We start from the raw sequence: 8,078 nt of genomic DNA, 5'->3' as shown, positions 1-8,078 counted from the left end.
TGGACACCAGAGCCATGGATCCCACAGTGGATGGACACTGGTATGGATAGACATCAGAGCCTTGGATCCCAGCTGGACCTTGTTCTGGATGGACAGCAGGGTCTTGGATTGGACTCAGGATGGATTATGCTCCAGATGGACACCAGAGCCATGGATCCCAATTTGGATGGATCCTGGTCTGGATAGACTCCAGAGCCATGGATCCATCCCTGGATGGACACTGTTCTGGATGGACACCAGAGCCATGGATCCAAATTGGAGCCTGGTCTGGATGGATACAAGGGCCATGGATTCCACTCTTGATGGACACTTGTGGAGATAGCAACCGGAGGCATGGATCCGACTCTAGATGGACACTGGTCGAGATGGACACTGGTCCAGATGGTGACCAGAGTAATTCCTCCCACCTTGTATTGACTCTTGCCAGACACTGAGGCATGGATCCCACTCTGGATGGCCAGTGGTCTGGATGGGCACCAGACCATGGCTCCGCTATGAATGGACACTGGTCTAGATGGACGCCAGAGCCATGGATTCCAGCTGGACACTGGTTGGGAACAACACCAGAGCAATGGATGCCACTGTGGATGGACACTGGTTTGGATGGACATAAGAGCCACGGATCCCAATCTGGATGGACGCTGCTGTGAATAGACCCCAGAGCCATGGATCCCACAGTGGATTGACAGTGGTCAGGATGGACACCAGAGCAATGGATGCCACTGTGGATGGACGCAGGTAGAGATGCACACCAGAGTAATGGTGTCCGCTCTGGATGGACACTTGTCTGGATAGACAGCAGAACCCTGGCTTCCACTCTGGATGGACGCTTGCCTGAATAGACAAAACAGCTATGGATCCCCGCTTGACACTGGTCTGGATGGACACCAGAGCCATGGATCCCACTCTGAATACACACTACTCGTGATGGACACAAGAGCCATGCATCCCCCTGTGGATAGAGCCTGGTTTGAATGGACAGCACAGCCACACATCCAGATGGACACCAGAGCCGTGGATCACAACTGTACACTGGTCTGGATGGACAGCAGAGCCATGGATCCCACTGTGGATGGACCCTGGTACAGATGGACAGCATAGCCATGGATGCAAACTGGACACTGGTCCAGATGGATAATGCTCTGGATGGATGCCAGAGCCATGGATCCCTCTCTGGATGCACGCTCTTCTCGATGGACACAAGAGTCATGCATGCGTCTGTAGATGGAGCCTGGTATGAATGGACAGCACAGCCACGTATCCAGATGGATACTTGTCCAGATGGACAGCAGAGCTGTGGATCCCAAGTGGACAATGGTCTGCATGGACACCAGAGCCATGGATCCCACTGTGGATGGACACTGGTATGGATAGTCATCAGAGCCTTGGATCCCAGCTGGACCCTGTTCTGGATGGACAGCAGAGTCTTGGATGGGACTCTGGATGGATTATGCTCCAGATGGACACCAGAGCCATGGATCCCACTTTGGATGGATCCTGGTCTGGAAAGACTCCAGAGCCATGGATCCGTCTCTGGATGGACACTGTTCTGGATGGACACCAGAGCCATGGATCCAAATTGGAGCCTGGTCTGGATGGATACAAGGGCCATGGATTCCACTCTTGATGGACACTTGTGGAGATAGCAACCAGAGGCATGGATCCGACTCTAGATGGACACTGTTCGAGATGGACACTGGTCCAGATGGTGACCAGAGCAATTCCTCCCACCTTGTATTGACTCTTGCCAGACACTGAGGCATGGATCCCACTCTGGATGGCCAGTGGTCTGGATGGGCACCAGACCATGGCTCCGCTATGAATGGACACTGGTCTAGATGGACGCCAGAGCCATGGTTTCCAGCTGGACACTGGTGTGGATGGACACCAGAGCCATGGATGCCACTGTGGATGGACACTGGTTTGGATGGACATAAGAGCCACGGATCCCAATCTGGATGGACGCTGCTGTGAATAGACCCCAGAGCCATGGATCCCACAGTGGATTGACAGTGGTCAGCAGGATGGACACCAGAGCAATGGATGCCACTGTGGATGGACACAGGTAGAGATGCACACCAGAGTAATGGTGTCCGCTCTGGATGGACACTGGTCTGGATAGACAGCAGAACCCTGGCTTCCAGTCTGGATGGACGCTTGCCTGAATAGACAAAAGAGCTATGGATCCCAGCTTGACACTGGTCTGGATGGACACCAGAGCCATGAATCCCACTCTGAATACACACTACTCGTGATGGACACAAGAGCCATGCATCCCTCTGTGGATAGAGCCTGGTTTGAATGGACAGCACAGCCACACATCCAGATGGACACCAGAGCCGTGGATCACAACTGTACACTGGTCTGGATGGACAGCAGAGCCATGGATCCCACTGTGGATGGACCCTGGTACAGATGGACAGCATAGCCATGGATGCAAACTGGACACTGGTCCAGATGGATAATGCTCTGGATGGATGCCAGAGCCATGGATCCCTCTCTGGATGCACGCTCTTCTCGGTGGACACAAGAGTCATGCATGCGTCTGTAGATGGAGCCTGGTATGAATGGACAGCACAGCCACGTATCCAGATGGATACTTGTCCAGATGGACAGCAGAGCTGTGGATCCCAAGTGGACAGTGGTCTGCATGGACACCAGAGCCATGGATCCCACTGTGGATGGACACTGGTATGGATAGGCATCAGAGCCTTGGATCCCAGCTGGACCCTGTTCTGGATGGACAGCAGAGTCTTGGATTGGACTCTGGATTCGTGCTGCTCCAGATGGACACCAGAGCCATGGATCCCACTTTGGATGGATCCTGGTCTGGAAAGACTCCAGAGCCATGGATCCGTCTCTGGATGGACACTGTTCTGGATGGACACCAGAGCCATGGATCCAAATTGGAGCCTGGTCTGGATGGATACAAGGGCCATGGATTCCACTCTTGATGGACACTGGTGGAGATAGGAACCAGAGGCATGGATCCGACTCTAGATGGACACTGGTCGAGATGGACACTGGTCCAGATGCTGACCAGAGCAATTCCTCCCACCTTGTATTGACTCTTGCCAGACACCGAGGCATGGATCGCACTCTGGATGGCCAGTGGTCTGGGAGGGCACCAGACCATGGCTCCCCAATAAATGGACACTGGTCTAGATGGAGGCCAGAGCCATGGTTTCCAGCTGGACACTGGTGTGGTTGGACACCAGAGCCATGGATGCCATTGTGGATGGACACTGGTTTGGATGGACATAAGAGCCACGGATCCCAATCTGGATGGACGCTGCTGTGAATAGACACCAGAGGCATGGATCCCACAGTGGATTGACAGTGGTCAGGATGGACACCAGAGCAATGGATGCCACTGTGGATGGACACAGGTAGAGATGCACACCAGAGTAATGGTGTCCGCTCTGGATGGACACTGGTCTGGATAGACAGCAGAACCCTGGCTTCCAGTCTGGATGGACGCTTGCCTGAATAGACAAAAGAGCTATGGATCCCAGCTTGACACTGGTCTGGATGGACACCAGCGCCATGGATACCACTCTGAATACACACTACTGGTGGTGGACACAAGAGCCATGCATCCCTCTGTGGATGGAGCCTGGTTTGAATGGACAGCACAGCCACGCATCCAGATGGACACCAGAGCCGTGGATCCAAATTGGAGCCTGGTCTGGATGGATACAAGGGCCATGGATTCCACTCTTGATGGACACTGGTGAAGATAGCAACCAGAGCCATGGATCCGACTCTAGATGGACACTGGTCCAGATGGTTACTAGAATCATTCCTCCCACCTTGTATTGATAGTGGTGTGGCCAGACACCAAGCCTTGGATCCCAATTTGGATGGCCAGTGGTCTGGATGGGCACCAGACCATGGATCCCCTCTGAATGGACACTGGTCTACATGGACGCCAGAGCCATGGATTCCAGCTGGACACTGGTGTGGATGGACACCAGAGCCATGGATGCCACTGTGGATGGACACTGGTTTGGATGGACATAAGAGCCACGGGTCCCAATCTGGATGGACGCTGCTGTGAATAGACCCCAGAGCCATGGATCCCACAGTGGATTGACAGTGGTCAGCAGGATGGACACCAGAGCAATGGATGCCACTGTGGATGGACACAGGTAGAGATGCACACCAGAGTAATGGTGTCCACTCTGGATGGACACTGGTCAGGATAGACACCAGAACCCTGGCTTCCAGTCTGGATGGACGCTTGCCTGAATAGACAAAAGAGCTATGGATCCCAGCTTGACACTGGTCTGGATGGACACCAGAGCCATGGATTTCAAATGAATACACACTACTCGTGATGGACACAAGAGCCATGCATCCCTCTGTGGATGGAGCCTGGTTTGAATGGACAGCACAGCCACACATCCAGATGGACACCAGAGCCGTGGATCACAACTGTACACTGGTCTGGATGGACGGCAGAGCCATGGATCCCACTGTGGATGGACCCTGGTACAGATGGACAGCATAGCCATGGATGCAAACTGGACACTGGTCCAGATGGATAATGCTCTGGATGGATGCCAGAGCCATGGATCCCTCTCTGGATGCACGCTCTTCTCGGTGGACACAAGAGTCATGCATGCGTCTGAAGATGGAGCCTGGTATGAATGGACAGCACAGCCACGTATCCAGATGGATACTTGTCCAGATGGACAGCAGAGCTGTGGATCCCAAGTGGACACTGGTCTGCATGGACACCAGAGCCATGGATCCCACTGTGGATGGACACTGGTATGGATAGGTATCAGAGCCTTGGATCCCAGCTGGACCCTGTTCTGGATGGACAGCAGAGTCTTGGATTGGACTCTGGATTCGTGCTGCTCCAGATGGACACCAGAGCCATGGATCCCACTTTGGATGGATCCTGGTCTGGAAAGACTCCAGAGCCATGGATCCGTCTCTGGATGGACACTGTTCTGGATGGACACCAGAGCCATGGATCCAAATTGGAGCCTGGTCTGGATGGATACAAGGGCCATGGATTCCACTCTTGATGGACACTGGTGGAGATAGGAACCAGAGGCATGGATCCGACTCTAGATGGACACTGGTCGAGATGGACACTGGTCCAGATGCTGACCAGAGCAATTCCTCCCACCTTGTATTGACTCTTGCCAGACACCGAGGCATGGATCGCACTCTGGATGGCCAGTGGTCTGGGAGGGCACCAGACCATGGCTCCCCAATAAATGGACACTGGTCTAGATGGAGGCCAGAGCCATGGTTTCCAGCTGGACACTGGTGTGGTTGGACACCAGAGCCATGGATGCCATTGTGGATGGACACTGGTTTGGATGGACATAAGAGCCACGGATCCCAATCTGGATGGACGCTGCTGTGAATAGACACCAGAGGCATGGATCCCACAGTGGATTGACAGTGGTCAGGATGGACACCAGAGCAATGGATGCCACTGTGGATGGACACAGGTAGAGATGCACACCAGAGTAATGGTGTCCGCTCTGGATGGACACTGGTCTGGATAGACAGCAGAACCCTGGCTTCCAGTCTGGATGGACGCTTGCCTGAATAGACAAAAGAGCTATGGATCCCAGCTTGACACTGGTCTGGATGGACACCAGCGCCATGGATACCACTCTGAATACACACTACTGGTGGTGGACACAAGAGCCATGCATCCCTCTGTGGATGGAGCCTGGTTTGAATGGACAGCACAGCCACGCATCCAGATGGACACCAGAGCCGTGGATCCAAATTGGAGCCGGGTCTGGATGGATACAAGGGCCATGGATTCCACTCTTGATGGACACTGGTGAAGATAGCAACCAGAGCCATGGATCCGACTCTAGATGGACACTGGTCCAGATGGTTACTAGAGCCATTCCTCCCACCTTGTATTGATAGTGGTGTGGCCAGACACCAAGCCTTGGATCCCAATTTGGATGGCCAGTGGTCTGGATGGGCACCAGACCATGGATCCCCTCTGAATGGACACTGGTCTACATGGACGCCAGAGCCATGGATTCCAGCTGGACACTGGTGTGGATGGACACCAGAGCCATGGATGCCACTGTGGATGGACACTGGTTTGGATGGACATAAGAGCCACGGATCTCAATCTGGATGGACGCTGCTGTGAATAGACACCAGAGCCATGGATCCCACAGTGGATTGCCAGTTGTCAGCATGGACACCAGAGCAATGGATGCCACTGTGGATGGACACAGGTAGAGATGCACACCAGAGTAATGGTGTCCGCTCTGGATGGACACTGATCTGGATAGACAGCAGAACCCTGGCTTCCAGTCTGGATGGACGCTTGCCTGAATAGACAAAAGAGCTATGGATCCCAGCTTGACACTGGTCCGTATGGGCACCAGAGCAATGGATCCCACTCTGAATGGACCGTGGTACAGATGGACAGCATAGCCATGGATGTAAACTGGACACTGGTCCAGATGCATAATGGTCTGGATGGACGCCAAAACCATGGATACCACTCTGGATGCACGCTGTTCTTGATGGACACAGGAGTCATGCATGGGTCTGTAGATGGAGCCTGGGATGCATGGACAGCACAGCCACGCATCCAGATGGACAGCAGAGCCGTGGATCCCAACTGTACACTAGTCTGGATGGACACCAGAGCCATGGATCCCACTGTGGATGGGCCCTGGTACAGATGGACAGCATAGCCATGGATGCAAACTGGACACTGGTCCAGATGGAAAATGGACTGGATGGACACCAGTGCCATGGATCCCACTCTGGATGCACCCTCTTCTCGATGGACACAAGAATCATGCATGCATCTGTAGATGGAGCCTGGTATGAATGGACAGCACAGCCACGTATCCAGATGGATACTTGTCCAGATGGACAGCAGAGCTGTGGATCCCAAGTGGACACTGATCTGGATGGACACCAGAGCCATGGATCCCACTGTGGATGGACACTGGTATGGATAGACATCAGAGCCTTGGATCCCAGCTGGACCCTGTTCTGGATGGAGAGCAGAGTCTTGGATTAAACTCTGGATAGATACTTGTCCAGATAGACACCAGAGCCGTGGATCCCAACTAGATACTGGTCTGGATGGACACCAGTGCCATGGATCCCACTGTGGATGGACACTGGTATGGATAGACCTCAGAACCTTGGATCCCAGTTTTACTCTGTTCTGGATAGACTCCAGAGCCATGGATCCGTCTCAGGATGGACACTGTTCTGGATGGACACCAGAGCAATGAATCCAAATTGGAGCCTGCTCTGGATGGATACAAGGGCCATGGATTCCTCTCTTGATGGACACTGGGGGTGATAGCAACCAGAGGCATGGATCCGAATCTAGATGGACACTGGTCCTGAAGGACACTGGTCTATATGGTGACCAGAGCCATTCCTCCCACCTTGTATTGACTCTTGCCAGACACCGAGGCATGGATCCTACTCTGGATGGCCAGTGGTCTGGATGGGCACCAGACCATGGCTCCCCTATGAATGGACACTTGTCTAGATGGACATAAGAGCCATGGATTCCAGCTGGACACAGGTGTGGATGGACACCAGAACCATGGGTCCCACAGTGGATTGACAGTGGTCAGGATGGACTCCAGAGCAATGGATGCCACTGTGGATGGACACAGGTAGAGATGCACACCAGAGTAATGGTGTCCGCTCTGGATGGACACTGGTCAGGATAGACAACAGAAACCTGGCTTCCACTCTGGATGGACGCTTGCCTGAATAGACAAAAGAGCTATGGATCCCAGCTTGACACTGGTCTGGATGGACACCAGAGCCATGGATCCCACAAAGAATGTACACTACTCATGATGGACACAAGAGCCATGCATCCCTCTGTGGATGGAGCCTGGTTTGAATGGACGGCACAGCCACGCATCCAGATGGACAGCAGAGTCGTGGATCCCAACTGGACAGTGGTCTGGATGGACACCAGTGCCATCGATCCCACTGTGGATGGACACTGGTATGGATAGACATCAGAGCCTTGGATCCCAGTTGGACCCTGTTCTGGATGGACAGCAGAGTCTTGGATTGGACTCTGGATG

Source organism: Chamaea fasciata, unplaced genomic scaffold (assembly GCF_029207755.1).
Source record: "Chamaea fasciata isolate MVZ Bird 193981 ecotype frontalis unplaced genomic scaffold, bChaFas1.0.hap1 SCAF_66, whole genome shotgun sequence".
NCBI classification, from domain to species: Eukaryota; Metazoa; Chordata; class Aves; order Passeriformes; family Sylviidae; genus Chamaea; species Chamaea fasciata.
Note: the sequence above shows the minus strand (reverse complement) of the source record.